Source organism: Jaculus jaculus, chromosome 11 (genome assembly GCF_020740685.1).
Source record: "Jaculus jaculus isolate mJacJac1 chromosome 11, mJacJac1.mat.Y.cur, whole genome shotgun sequence".
NCBI classification, from domain to species: Eukaryota; Metazoa; Chordata; class Mammalia; order Rodentia; family Dipodidae; genus Jaculus; species Jaculus jaculus.
In genome coordinates, this window is record NC_059112.1 from 109,887,152 (window position 1) to 109,900,628 (window position 13,477).

Below are 13,477 nucleotides of genomic sequence, written 5' to 3' on the forward strand. Positions count from 1 at the left end.
CTGATGTTTGCCTTAAAACACTGCAAAGCAAACAAACTTCCTCACAACAAATAATTTCCATTTTAAGGAAGTTATTAGTTTGTGTACTTTTGGGTTCTTTCAGTTGTAATGAACAGAAAGTCCAGGTCACATCAGCTTCAACAATAAATACACAGATTTGTGCACGTAAACTGGGAAGTCCAGGGAAGATGTAGACCGCAGATGATTGATGCTTGTTCCTACAGCTCAATGGTGTCACTAAAGATGAAATTTCTATCCTTCTCCTCTTCTTTTGATGATGTTGGCGTCATAGTAAAGCTCACACCGACCTTAGTTTCCAGAGGACTGTCAGTGGTTATTGGGTTATGTGTATCATCCAGCAAGCACTGTATTTGTTCTAGAATTTCCAGTGAAAGTCTAGAAGACAACAGTTGAAGGTCACAGGGCCAAACCACAGCCACTGTCTACCCCTAGATTCCTCATGTAACTGAATATGAAGGTCATGCAAAAAATACAGCAACAATAAGTGTTGTTTTTTTTTTTTTTTTTTTTTAATAGGGTCTCACTTTATCCCACACTGACCTGGAATTTGCTATGTAGTCTCAGGCTGCCCTTGAACTCATCAGCCTCCTGAGTGCTAGGATTAAAGGCGTGGGCCACCACATCCAGCAACAGAAAGTTTTTAAAGATGCAACAACCAAAACTCAGTTCGAAGTCCAATGCATAATAAATCCTAGGCATTTCTGGCAGCGCTTACCTGTCTGCATTGTGTGGCTCTGCTGCAGCCTTGGTTCTGAAAACACGGTCCACGTACTTGGCGCTGTGCGCTATGCGGGCTGTCACCGTGCCACACCAATGAACACTGTCTGAAACAGTAGTCAGAGTTGAGACAGCTGCATTTATGAACTGCAGTTACTTAAAATTCTATCTACAGAGTTTTCTGCTCTTGTAGAAATAGAATGATTTAGTCACAGAAAAAAAAACTTTTTACATTTTCCCACCATCATTCCTCAGCATGGATCTAATTAGTCTATCTTATTTTTTTCCTATATAAATTTCAAAATACAATACTTTAATGGAACACACTTAGTACCACCATGTCACTCTGAATGTGAGCAATGCTCTCAGTCATTTTGCGCACGGGTAACCAGGTCAAAACCCAGTCAGCACACGTTTCTTCATGGCCCTTCAATGGTTTTACATGTTCAAAGTTTTCTGTTGCTTTGCTTAGCAAATAGCAACGTAACTGAAAGCTTCTGTTTCCTACATGATGCCTAAAAGTCATCTTTTATTTATTAGTATAGTTAGAAAAATAAATACCTTAAAAATGTCATGGTATGAGTTCGTGATGGTATCACAGGTTTTTTTTCTTTGTTTGTTTGTTTTTGTTTTTTCGAAGTAGGGTCTCACTCTAGCCCAGGCTGACCTGGAATTCACTATGGAGTCTCAGGGTGGCCTCGAACTCACAGCAATCCTCCTACCTCTGCCTCCCAAGTGCTGGGATTAAAGGCGTGCGCCACCACACCTGGCACATATCTCTTTTAAACAGGTGATTTTAAACCCCTGCATAACAACTTCCTGATTTCATCTGAAAGGCCTAAATCTTGAAATTTAGTTAATCATGAAGTCCATGTACATATCAGTTATTTAATTGTTTTACCTGCTTCAGAAGAGTTAACTCCCAGTGTTCACTGGATGTCTTTCAAACGTTAATGAATAGATTACAGTATTTACAAGCATTCTTACATACTCTGACAGAAAGTGAAGCCACTGAAGGGAAACAGATTTCCCTACAGTGTGACCTTATGGCCTATGGGACAAGAGAACTGGTGCTCACATCTGGAGGGAGTTGGGAGGAGGGACAACCATCCAGATGTGCGCACATGTTCAAGATGCATCAGATGTCCACTGAGCCAGCCACACAGCCCAGTTGCTATTGGGCTGGGAGTACGAGGCAGACGGCAGGACGTCAGGTCAAAGAGGGGCATTGCGCCGGGAGATTAGTGTGGATGGGGAACAGGAAGCTCTGACTGAAGGTGGTTTATGCTACAGACTTAAAAAGCAAGCTACGCAAGCTCTTAGTGGATTAACCTATGGAAATAAGCTAACAGTGCAAGCGTTAAAGGAGGGTTAACATAAATCTAACCCCAAACATGTTAATTTTATTTCTACCATTTTAACCTTGCCTACTACCTTTTCTTTTTTTCTTTCTTTTTTTTTTTTTTTCTTTTGGTTTTTTGAGGTAGAGTCTCACTCTAGCCCAGGCTGACCTGGAATTCACTATGTAGTCTCAGGGTGGCCGCGAACTCACGGTGATCCTCCTACCTCTGCCTCTGCTGGGATTTAAGGCATGAACCACCACACCCAGCTGTGCTTTTTCTTAACATCACTTTCTACAAACCGTTTCTTTTTTTTCCCCCTGAGGCAGGGTCTCACTCTATCCCAGGCTGATCTAGAACTCACTCTGTAGCCCCAGCCAGGATTGTGCCAAACTAATAGTGATCTTACCTCTGCCTCCCAAATGCTGGGCTTAAGCAGTTTGCCTGGACAAACTGTTTCATTGGACACACCATTCTTTAAAACACCAGATAATGTTGTTGAATGACTTATACATTCTGCAAGAAGTGGTCATAAAGCCCAAGTTATTGTGTCTAACACCATAAAGCTGAAGAAGTGAGGTAAAAGAAACGGGGGTTAGGGCTGGAGAGATGGCATAGCGGTTAAGCGCTTGCCTGTGAAGCCTAAGGACCCTGGTTCGAGGCTCGGTTCCCCAGGTCCCACGTTAGCCAGCTGCACAAGGGGGCGCACGCGTCTGGAGTTCGTTTGCAGAGGCTGGAAGCCCTGGCGCTCCCATTCTCTCTCTCCCCCTCTACCTGTCTTTCTCTCTGTGTCTGTCGCTCTCAAATAAATAAAATTTAAAAAAAATATTAGAAAAAAAAAAGAAACGGGGGTTAGTAGATAATTGGTCTGTGAATGTGAACAAAATTCTCATTTTCAGGACTGTCTTATTTTGGAAGTCAAAGAGTAATTAGTCACTATTTTAGGAAGCACATTACCCTAGGTGCTTATCAACCTACACAGGGACCATCTATTTCTCCTCCCTTGTCCCCTTCTTCATGGCTATTTTAGAAGCTCCTGCCTGGGGCGATCATAGCAACTGGAACCTACTTAATTGTACAGTGTCTGGCAAGTTCAGATATTCTCAAGGAAAGTTTTCACCCAGTGACAAATTTAAAGGTCTTAATCAATAGTTTTTAAAAATAACTGAAAGAAAAGTTCTTTTTTCTTTCTTTCTCTCTTACTCCTTAAAAAAAAAAAAAAAAAAAAAAAAAAAAAAAAACTGAAAAAAAAAAAAGAGACTGAAACACAGAGTCTTACCAGGGTTTTCTGGTGGCCCACTTTACATGCAATACAGATAAACTATTAAGATGCACTATTTCGGTCAATTGGTAGAGTTTGTTTCATAAATAATTTAAAGCCATGTACAAAGTAAATTCTAATGCATTTAAAACTACTACTGGAATGGTTCTGAGGTATCACTATTAGTGTGGAAATGTCACTATATTTTTATGTGGAATGAAATGTGACTCTCATACCTTTTATTACATGGAGCTGTCAGTGCTGACTACAAGGGCATTATAAAGCTTTTAGAAAATCATCTTGCACAGTATTAACTGGCTTGTTAACAATGATGGTGATTTGATTGATTGGTTATTTCTTTTTTTTTTTTCTTTTTTTTTGAGGTAGGGTCTCACTGTAGCCCAGGCTGACCTGGAATTCACTGTGTAGTCTCAGGGTGGCCTCAAACTCACAGCAATCCTCCTACCTCTGTCTCCCGAGTGCTGGGATTAAAGGCGTGCACCACCACGCCCAGCTTGGTTGGTTATTTCTAAGCTCATCAAGGGTAGCCTTGGTATGGAGCTCAGGAGCTGAGGATTTTGAGGTGCATGCTACTATCTGCCAATCTCCCTTTCACCAGAAACCCAACCTATAATGCAACTCACTTCCAAGGAAAACTAGTGCAAAAGGTACCCAAAACTTTTGCCTGTCAGCAGGTTAATTTTCTTATAATATTTGAGGAGTCAGATATCTTTTCTTTTAAAATTCACTTATAAAAATCAATTTCAGTTTGAGACCTAGGTACCAAATTGTGGCTTAATTTAGTCATGATGGTTGCACTGTGAAGTGTGAAAAATGTAGCTGAAAATGTGTACACTCTGGCTCATTTGATGCTGGTACCCTCTGCTATCACAACGCATTACAGTTAACCAAAATACACTTAGCTGCCTGATGAAATCTTAGACTGTCTTTGTCCTCAAACTCCCACAAAATTTTAAGTCTCAGACATCCATCACAGAACTTTCTGTAACCATAATACAATCATGATCAAGGATGGAAGGGCTGGAACCAGCTTAGGAGATACTGACTCATGGTGCCTGGGCAGACCCAGCAGCTCAGAGGAAGCGGCCACCCGTGCACTGTGCGGCTTACCCAAGTGCTTCGCACTAGAACGCGGTCAGAAGCCCTTATGCAATTTGTATCTCAGAGCAACAATAACTTTTAATCATTTTTGTTTATTTATTGATATATTTGAGAGTGACAGAGAAAGAGGCTGAGAGAGAGAATGGGCGCGCCAGGGCTTCCAGCCACTGCAAACAAACTCCAGACGCGTGCGCCCCCTTGTGCATCTGGTTAACTTGGGTCCTGGGAATCGAACCTTGAACCTGGGTCCTTAGGCTTCACAGGCAAGTGCTTAACCACTAAGCTATCTCTCCAGCCCTCAGAGCAACAACAATTTGAGATGCAAGTGGAGAGGATCAGCAAGTCCTTTTACTTTTTGTGCTGTGAGAAGACAGCCAGCCTGGCCCACCTCAGGGAGCCAGAGTGGCAGAGCGCTGGGCACTATGTATAGGAGACAGGAATACTGTCATGTGGAATGCCAACATGACTTACTGTTTGGAATTGTGCTAACATCAACATCTCTGTCAGCCTGACTTCCCACACAAGCTTTCTGCCTTAGCCAGGAAATATTTGAGGATTGAGAACCTGAACTAAAGAGCTTCCAACTTCCCATCTACACACCCCAAACGACTTTGAGACTGTTGTCCTTTCTGGGTGCAAATGAGCAACAGGTGGACCTGTCATAATCACATGACATCAATCGATATGAACACAGCATTCAGTTGGTGCTACAAGGTGATGTAGCAGAAGTCCGACCTACTGTGAACTGAAACCTAGTAACTGAAACTACAGGAAGGATCTCGAGGTGGTCCCACAGCACTGCTGGAGGAAGGTCGCCTCTGGACACAGAGGCTCAGATCTCATTGACAGTCCTTTCACAAGGGCATGTAGAAAGGTTGTGTTTTCCTTTTCTTTTTTTTTTTATTCTTTTGTTTATTTTTATTTATTTATTTGAAAGTGACAGAGAGAGAAAGAGGCAGAGAGACACAGAGAGAGAATGGGCGCACCAGGTCCTCCAGCCACTGCAAACGAACTCCAGATGTGTGCGCCCCCTTGTACATCTGGCTAATGTGGGTCCTGGGGAACTGAGCCTCGAACCGGGGTCCTTAGGCTTCACAGGCAAGTGCTTAACAGCTAAGCCATCTCTCCAGCTCCTGTGTCTTCCTTTTCAACCGAGCTCTTTTGTTGGCCAACACCGGGCTGCGCCAGCTTGAGTTGATGATTTCTGAAATGAGCTTTTTGCAGTCTACACCCACCTCCATCGTGCTCCAGTCCTCCATGAACTCTGTGGGAAACTGGAGTTCTTCATCTGACTTGTCCACAGACTTAGACTTGGAGGAAAACCTGGCAATGCTCCGAAGGGCCGGCAGTGACCAGTGGAGGGCTTTTCAGATCTTTTACTTTCCCCTCTTTGCAAGGCAGAAGTCCCAGTGAACAGATAGGTAGAGTAGAATGTGGCTTGGATGGCAGCTGCATCTTTTTGCAGCACTGTGAGCACATGGGCCTCTTACAGAACTGACAGGTGTAGGACCAGGTGAAGAAGGAAAACCTCCGTGTTCGGCAACAGAAGCAGAGTTTTCCTTTCTTGGGAGCTGTGCAGACATCCGTCTGTTGTTGGTACGTTTCCAGCTCTGCCTTCCCCAGGACCTGGTGGATGAGCATAACTTCCTCCACAGTGGGAGCGAGGCATTCCCCTGGGTAGCAGAAGGCCTCAAGAAAGCGGGAGTTCTGCCTGGATGGTGGGAGAAACGGCCTCACATTTGTAGGCATCTCCTTCTCAATGGAGTGACATCTCTGGAGTGACTGCCGTCTCTCTGGCTGTGGTGTTGGTGGACTGGGCAAGGATTTTGGAGGCTGTTTCCTGGAACACACAGCCTCCAGTGCTGGCTCCTCAAGGAAGGAGGGAGGCACACTGCTGCTGCTGGTTGACTTGTGCAGCTTCCTCATCAGCCAGCGTTGGGGCTTTGAGAAGCTTCTTTGCTGCATAGGTACCTGTTGGGTGGCACTCAAACTGCTTTCTTTGGCCTGAGATGCTAAACCTCCATTCAGCGGACATAATTCTTCAACATTCTTTGGAGATTCCGGAGTGACATCTAATCTGCTCCGTCGAATCTCTCCGGGTGAGACAGGCTGCAGCTTTCTCTCCACTTGAATTTCTCATGGAGGCTCCGTGGCCGGAGAGGGGTTGGCTTCAGTTTTCTGGCTGAGGCTGGGTTTAAAGGAGCTCTTGATGTGCTGAAGTCAAGGATGTGTTCATGAGCACTCTTTTTTAACCTCACTTTTTTTTTTACCCTCACTTTTCTCAGGGTGTATCTTTTGCACTGAACATCATCCATTAGCATCTCATAAGGGGTGAGCTGGTATTCAATACGCATTGCATTGCACTGCCGCTGTTGGACTTTCTTAAGTTTTACTCCGTTCCACAAATCCCTCATCACTTGTACACAAAATCTTGCCCAGTTGGCGTTTTTCAGTTCCTCCAGGTCTGTGCTAGATTCATCACTCTTCCATTTCTTGAATCTTCTTAAGATTCTCTTTTGAGCTCCTAATTTTGGTCAGGAACATGTGCAGGTCCATGGTTTCTGCAAATAGTGCATGACATACTGCCTGATAATGATTTGACGCCTCTGACTCCGTTGAGAGATGAGCAGTGCACGCCTTTAATCCCAGCACTTGGGAGGCAGAGGTAGGAGGATCACCATGAGTTCAAGGACAGCCTAAGACTACCTAATTAGTCTATCTTCAGATGGCTACATTGTTAGAAGTAGTCTATCTTCAGATTGTTAGAATGTTTGGTGTTAAAAATGCTGAATTGCTGACTCGAATTTCATTTAAAAATGAGTTTTAGCCAGGCATGGTAGTGCACGCCTTTAATCCCAGCACTTGGGAGGCAAAGGTAGGATGATCACCATGAGTTCAAGGCCACCCTGAGATGATAGGGTTAATTCAAGGTCAGCCAGAGAGAGACCCTACCTTGAAAAACAAAAAAAAAAAAGAAAGAAAGAAAGAAAGAAAAAACAAAATAAATAAAAATGAGTTTTGGCTTGGTATAGGGATAGAATTTCCAACCATTTCTAAAATGGCCCTGAACATACTTCGACCATTTTGTACTATTTATTTATTTATTTTAGGTTTTTCGAGGTAGGGTCTCACTCTTGCTCAGGCTGACCTGGAATTCACTATGTAGGCTCAGGGTGGTCTTAACTCACAGCGATCCTCCTAGCTCTGCCTCCCGAGTGCTGGGACTAAAGGCATGCGCCACCACTCCCGGGTTGCACTATTTATGTAGGAGCATTCTAGAATGAGGACCATGAACCCTATCACCTGAAAGTGAAAAATACATGTAGGACTATGGTCAAAGAATTAGTCACCCGGATGTCTATAGAGGTGGAAATATTTTTCTTCTAAGACAAAATTTCTGTATTTGAAGAGTTAAAGAATAGGCATGCCAGGGCCTCTTGCAACTGCAAATGAACTCCAGACCCATATACCACTCAGTGCATCTGGCATTACATGGGAAGTGGGGAATTAAGCCCAAACTGGCAGGCTTTAACTGCTGAACCATCTCTCCAGCCCCAAGAAATGAGTTTCTTTTTTAAAAAATATATTTTATTTATTTATTTGAGAGAGAGAAAGAGGGAGGGGAGAGAGAGAATGGGCACACCAGGGCCTCCAACCACTGCAAACGAACTCCAGATGCATGTGCCCCCTTGTGCATCTGGCTTACGTGGGTCCTGGAAAGTTGAACCGTGATCCTTTGGCTTTGCAGGCGAACGTCTTAACCACTAAGCCATTTCTCCAGCCCAGAAATGAGTTTCTTTTTTATCTTTCTCAATTTTTATTAACATTTTCCATGATTATAAAAAATATTCCATGGTAATACCTTCACTCCCCCCCAACTTTCCCCTTTGAAACTTCACTCTCCATCATATCCCTTCCCCATCTCAATCAGTCTCTCTCTTATTTTGATGTCATGATCTTTTCCTCCTCTTATGATGGTCTTGTGTAGGTAGTGTCAGGCATTATGAGGTCATGAATATGCCGGCCAAGAAATGAGTTTCTTAATGAAAAGACAGGGGCACCTGATACCAATGGGGATAGTAGTGAGGGCATACTATGCTTTTTTTTTTTTTTTTTAAGAAAGTATTGTAGTTACCTTCTTGTTGCTGGGACAAACCACAACCAGAAGCAGCTTATGGGAGGAAAGGGTTTATGTCAGCTTACAGTTTTGAAGGGCATTTTCATCACAGTAGGGAAAGCATGGCATGAGCAAGACATCAGGGCACCACATTTTGTCACTTGAGCTGGAAGGATGTAGTCTAAGTCCTGGGCATGGAGCTAGGCTGTTTTACCCCCAAGGCTGCCCCATGAGAGGCATCTCCTCTGGCAAGGTTTCATTTCCCGAAGGCCCACAACTTTTCCAAATTGCCACCAGCTGGGGAGCAAGTGTTAAAGACACATAAGCCTATGGGGAACATTTCATTCAAACCACCATAAGCCTGTACTTATTTAAAAAACTGAATCAGGCTGGGCATGGTGGCACATGCCTTTAATCCCAGCACTCAGGAGGCAAGGTAGGAGGATCACCATGAGTTCAAGGCCACTCTGAGACTACATAGTAAACTCCAGGTTTGGCCTGGTCTAGAGTGATAACCTACCTCGCAAAACAAAACCAGGGGATGGAGGGATGCCTTAGCAGTTAAGGCATTTATGTGCAAAGCCAAAGGACCTAGATTTGATTCCCCAGGACCCACATAAGCCAGATGCACAAGGGGGTGCACACGTCTGGAGTTTGTTTACAGTGGCTGGAGCCCTGGCATGCTCATTCTCTCTTCTTCCCTCTTTCTCTCTGTCAAATAAACAAATAAAATATTTTTTAAAAGAACAACAAAACAAAACAACAGCAAAAAACGATCAATATTTAATAACCTTTCAAAGAAGAAAACACAAAAACAAGATGGATTCACTGGTAAACTCTACCATTTAAGGAATAAAATATCCCAACTCTCTACAATCTCTTCCAGAAGACAGAGGGCATGCTTCTTAACTCTAACTATAAAGGCATCCTTACCCTAATGCCAAAATTAGACAGAAACATTACAAGATGTAAAAATATGCATCTAATACCTTTCATGAATACTAATGGAAAAGTCCTCAACAAAAATTATCACATCAAATCCAACAATGTAATAAGAACTATCTACCATTATCAGGTGGGATTGTAATGAACTAATTCTTTTATGCTGTTTAAGTGGCCATCATGAATATAAGTTTAATTTTCTCATAGCAAAAGTAAGGCTTAGGCCAGGTGTGGTGTTGCACGCCTTTAACCCCAGCACTTGGGAAGAAGAGGTAGGAGGACCACTGTGAGTTCGAGGCCAGCCTGAGACTACATAAATTCCCGGTCAGCATGGGCTAGAGTGAGACCTTACCTCTAAAAATAAAAACAAAAAAAAGCAGGGTTTAGTCACCCTTGATACAGTTTCTCACTTATTCAGTGTGGTCAGTCTAGACACATGCCTTATACAATTGCTCCATGTGATGAATACCTGTGAGACAGCTAGAAATAACCTTGCTTAACTAGGCAATTATAGCACAGTAACCACCTCTCAGTCACAGCATGCCTCTATGGAACTAATGGCTGATTGCCATAAACTCAACTAGCATTTCCATAAGAAACCTACCTATGGGCTAGAGGGATGGCTTAGCAGTTAAGACACTTGCCTGTGAAGTCCAAGAACCCAGGTTCAACTCCCCAGGACCCATGTAAGTCAGACGCACATGGTGGCACGTGTGTCTGGAGTTCCTTTGCAGGGGCTGGAAGCCCTGGTGTATCCATTCTCTCTCTCTCTCTCTCTAGTAAATGAAAATTAAAAATATTTTAAGCCAGATCTGTTTGCAAGGCTGATGGCCAGTGTTAAGGGCTAAGGTTTTCTGTGAAGTTGACTGGCTCATGTCTGAAGTCAGGTGTGGCCTTAACTTTTCTGGCACTGCACTCCTAAGTCAACTTCCCTGGATAATTACTTAATGGTGCTTGCTTTGCTGTGCTGCTGGGTGGCCTTCCATGACCTTACAGGAGAAATTGAAGTACGATGTTGTGTATCTGCCATATATACAACTTCTGCTAGAGTGTGCTAGCACTTGTGTAAACACGCCACAGTTAACACTTTAACTCTTGTTTAGGTAAAAAGATGAAAAAAAAATTTTTAGCCAGGCATGGTGGCACACGCCTTTAATCCCAGCAATTGGAGGCAGAGGTGGGAGGATTGCCATGAATTCTAGGCTACCCTGATTCACATAGTGAATTCCAGGTCAGACTGGGCTGGAGTGAGACCCTACCTCAAAAAAAAAAAAAAAAAAATATATATATATATATACACATATATACATACATACATGCATATAGACATCTACCTAGGTAATCCCTTGGATCCCAATAGGTTCCTAAACTTACAGATCCTTCACTTTGTCATCCTGTATCTGCTTGCTGGTTGACTACGTATGTCTCAGATGGTTCTCCACTTCCAACTTGTTCTGTGAGGCATGTTGCCTTCTTCTCTTTGAGATATGTATAATAACAACTGCTTTTTATTTCACATTTTGCTGTATTACATGACCAACATATTCAAACCTATCTTCTTTTCCAGTCAGAGTGGCTCTCATGGTAAGAATAAACTGGACACAGGTTAGATAGGAGTCATAAGAGCTCGTCAGTGAAAACAAGTTTCTTGTGAAAAGGACACTTGGTCATAGATCGGACATTAGGCAATCCACCAAGATAAAGAAGTATCCTGAGCTGATAAGATGGCTCAGTGGTTAAAGGCGTTTACTTGCAAAGCCTGCCAGCCTGGGTTTAATTCCCAAGCCACCAATCTAAGCCAGATGCAAAAAGTGGTAAAAGAACCTGGTCTTCATTTGTACTGGCAATAGTCTCTTGCATGCTCTTTCTCTCTCATACACACACACACACACAACTAACTAACTAACTAACTGAAGTATCTTATGAAGGGCACTGTAAACACCAACTGCCCCAGCCTGGCAGAGAACGAACAAAGAAACCCCAGGGGCAAATTGGAAGAAAATATGACCAGGATTTTTTTTGTTTTTTAAATTTGAAAGCGACAGACAGACAGAGAGAGGAGGTGGCAGATAGAGACAGAACGGGCATGCCAGGGCCTCCTGCCACTGCAAACGAACTCCAGATGCATGTGCTACCTTGCACATCTGGCTTACACGGATACTGGGGAATCAAGCCTCAAACCAGGGTCCTTAGACTTCACAGGCAAGCACTTAACTTCTAAGCCATCTCTCCAGCCCTTTTTTGGTTTTTTTTGAGGTAGGGTTTCACTCTAGCCCAGGCCTACCTGGAATTCACTATGTAGTCTCAGGGTGGCCTTGAACTCATGGCAATCCTACATCTGCCTCCCAAGTGATGGGATTAAAGGCATGCGCCACCATGCCCAGCTAGACCAGGATTTTTGAGTATGTGAGGCTGGTTGGAAATTTAAAAATCAATGAATGTGGGCTGGAGAGATGGCTTAGCGGTTAAGTGCTTGCCTGTGAAGCCTAAGGACCCCAGTTTGAGGCTCGATTCCCCAGGTCCCACGTTAGCCAGATGCACAAGGGGGCGCATGCGTCTGGAGTTCGTTTGCAGTGGTTGGAGGCCCTGGTGCGCCCCTTCTCTCTTTCTTTCTCTATCTGCCTCTTTCTCTGTCTGTTGCTCCCAAATTAAAAAAAAAAAAAAAATTTAAAAAAAAGCAATGAATGTAATGCACCATATGAACCGACCAAAGAAAAATCATGTGCTGGAGAGATGGCTTAGCAGTTAAGGCACTTGCCTGGGAAGCCTAAGGACCTAGGCTCAATTCTCCAGGTCCCAGGTAAGCCAGATGTACAAGGTGGCATATGCCTCTGGAGTTCGTTTGCAGTGGTTAGGGGCCCTGGCACGCACCCATTCTCTCTCTCCATTGGAACTTCCCTGTTGTGAGTTCCTGCCCAAACTTCTCAACCCAAAATGGCAACACTGATCTAGGAAAATTTGCTTTTGTTGTCTTACCATTTTTTCTGAGACCTAAGCCACAGAAGACATGACAGGGGCAGTTCTAAACCATCCTTTGAAATCTGCCACTCATGACAGGAATGAAAGGCAGCCGTTGCAAACATCAACAGAGATGCTTGAATGTGAGGTAGTAGGGCATAGGTAGTAGAATGACTAGGGATAAGGAAAGTGGAACCAGGAAGAGAATGGAGGGTTGCCTTGCCCTCTTTCGCAACTGGTATCTCCAAGCTTCGTCCCAGATGTTTCTCCCCTATTTTGTGAGCGTCCATTTTCTAGATCTGTTCTGAAGGCCAAAGGGACATTTTCCTGAGCTCTAGAAGGGTGGTTAGTTACCTTCAGCGGGCCACCAAATTCTCAGTGTACTAAGTCAGAAACAAACAGCACCAATATCTCCATGCTTTTACATAACAAGCATTTATTTCAAATTCCCACAATATCCATTACAGGTCTGGGGATACTACAACAACAGCCCTTCAAGTGGAGAGGACCACTCTGATCTCGTGCTTCCACGACTGAGGCACAGAAGAGCACTATGATTTTACACTAGAAAATAGCTGTTTCAATCCAGAACTGAGGCTTCTGCTTACAACCGCGGACCAAAATTCTCTCATGACCCTGACTTTCTGCAAGAATAAAAGCCATTTTTTTAAACCCTCTCTTTTGTTCACTAGAATACAAGTTTCATGAAGGGATAGGTTCTTCTTTTTCTGCATTTTCAGTCTAGAATAGTTTCTAAAACACAGTAGCCTCACTAAGTTGAATTGAATTTGGAGTATCAGGAAGAAATACAGGCACTGGAGGAAAATATATTCCCCAACTCCTACCCCCCAAAAGGGGGGATGTAAGGAGACATTTTTAAAAAGCAGAGTTCATGGCTCAGAGGTTCAGTGAGTAAAGCACCTTGCTATGCAAGCAGGAGACACTGAATTTGATCCCCAGCACCTCAGCCATATGTAGTCACACATACCTGCAACCCCA

At 43.5% G+C, this 13,477-nt stretch overlaps 1 pseudogene; it reads right to left on the reverse strand.

Annotated features, from left to right (window-relative positions):
• Positions 1-218: 218 nt before the first annotated feature.
• Positions 219-7,032, reverse strand: LOC101613975 (annotated as a pseudogene).
• Between the last annotated feature and the right edge of the window lie 6,445 nt (positions 7,033-13,477).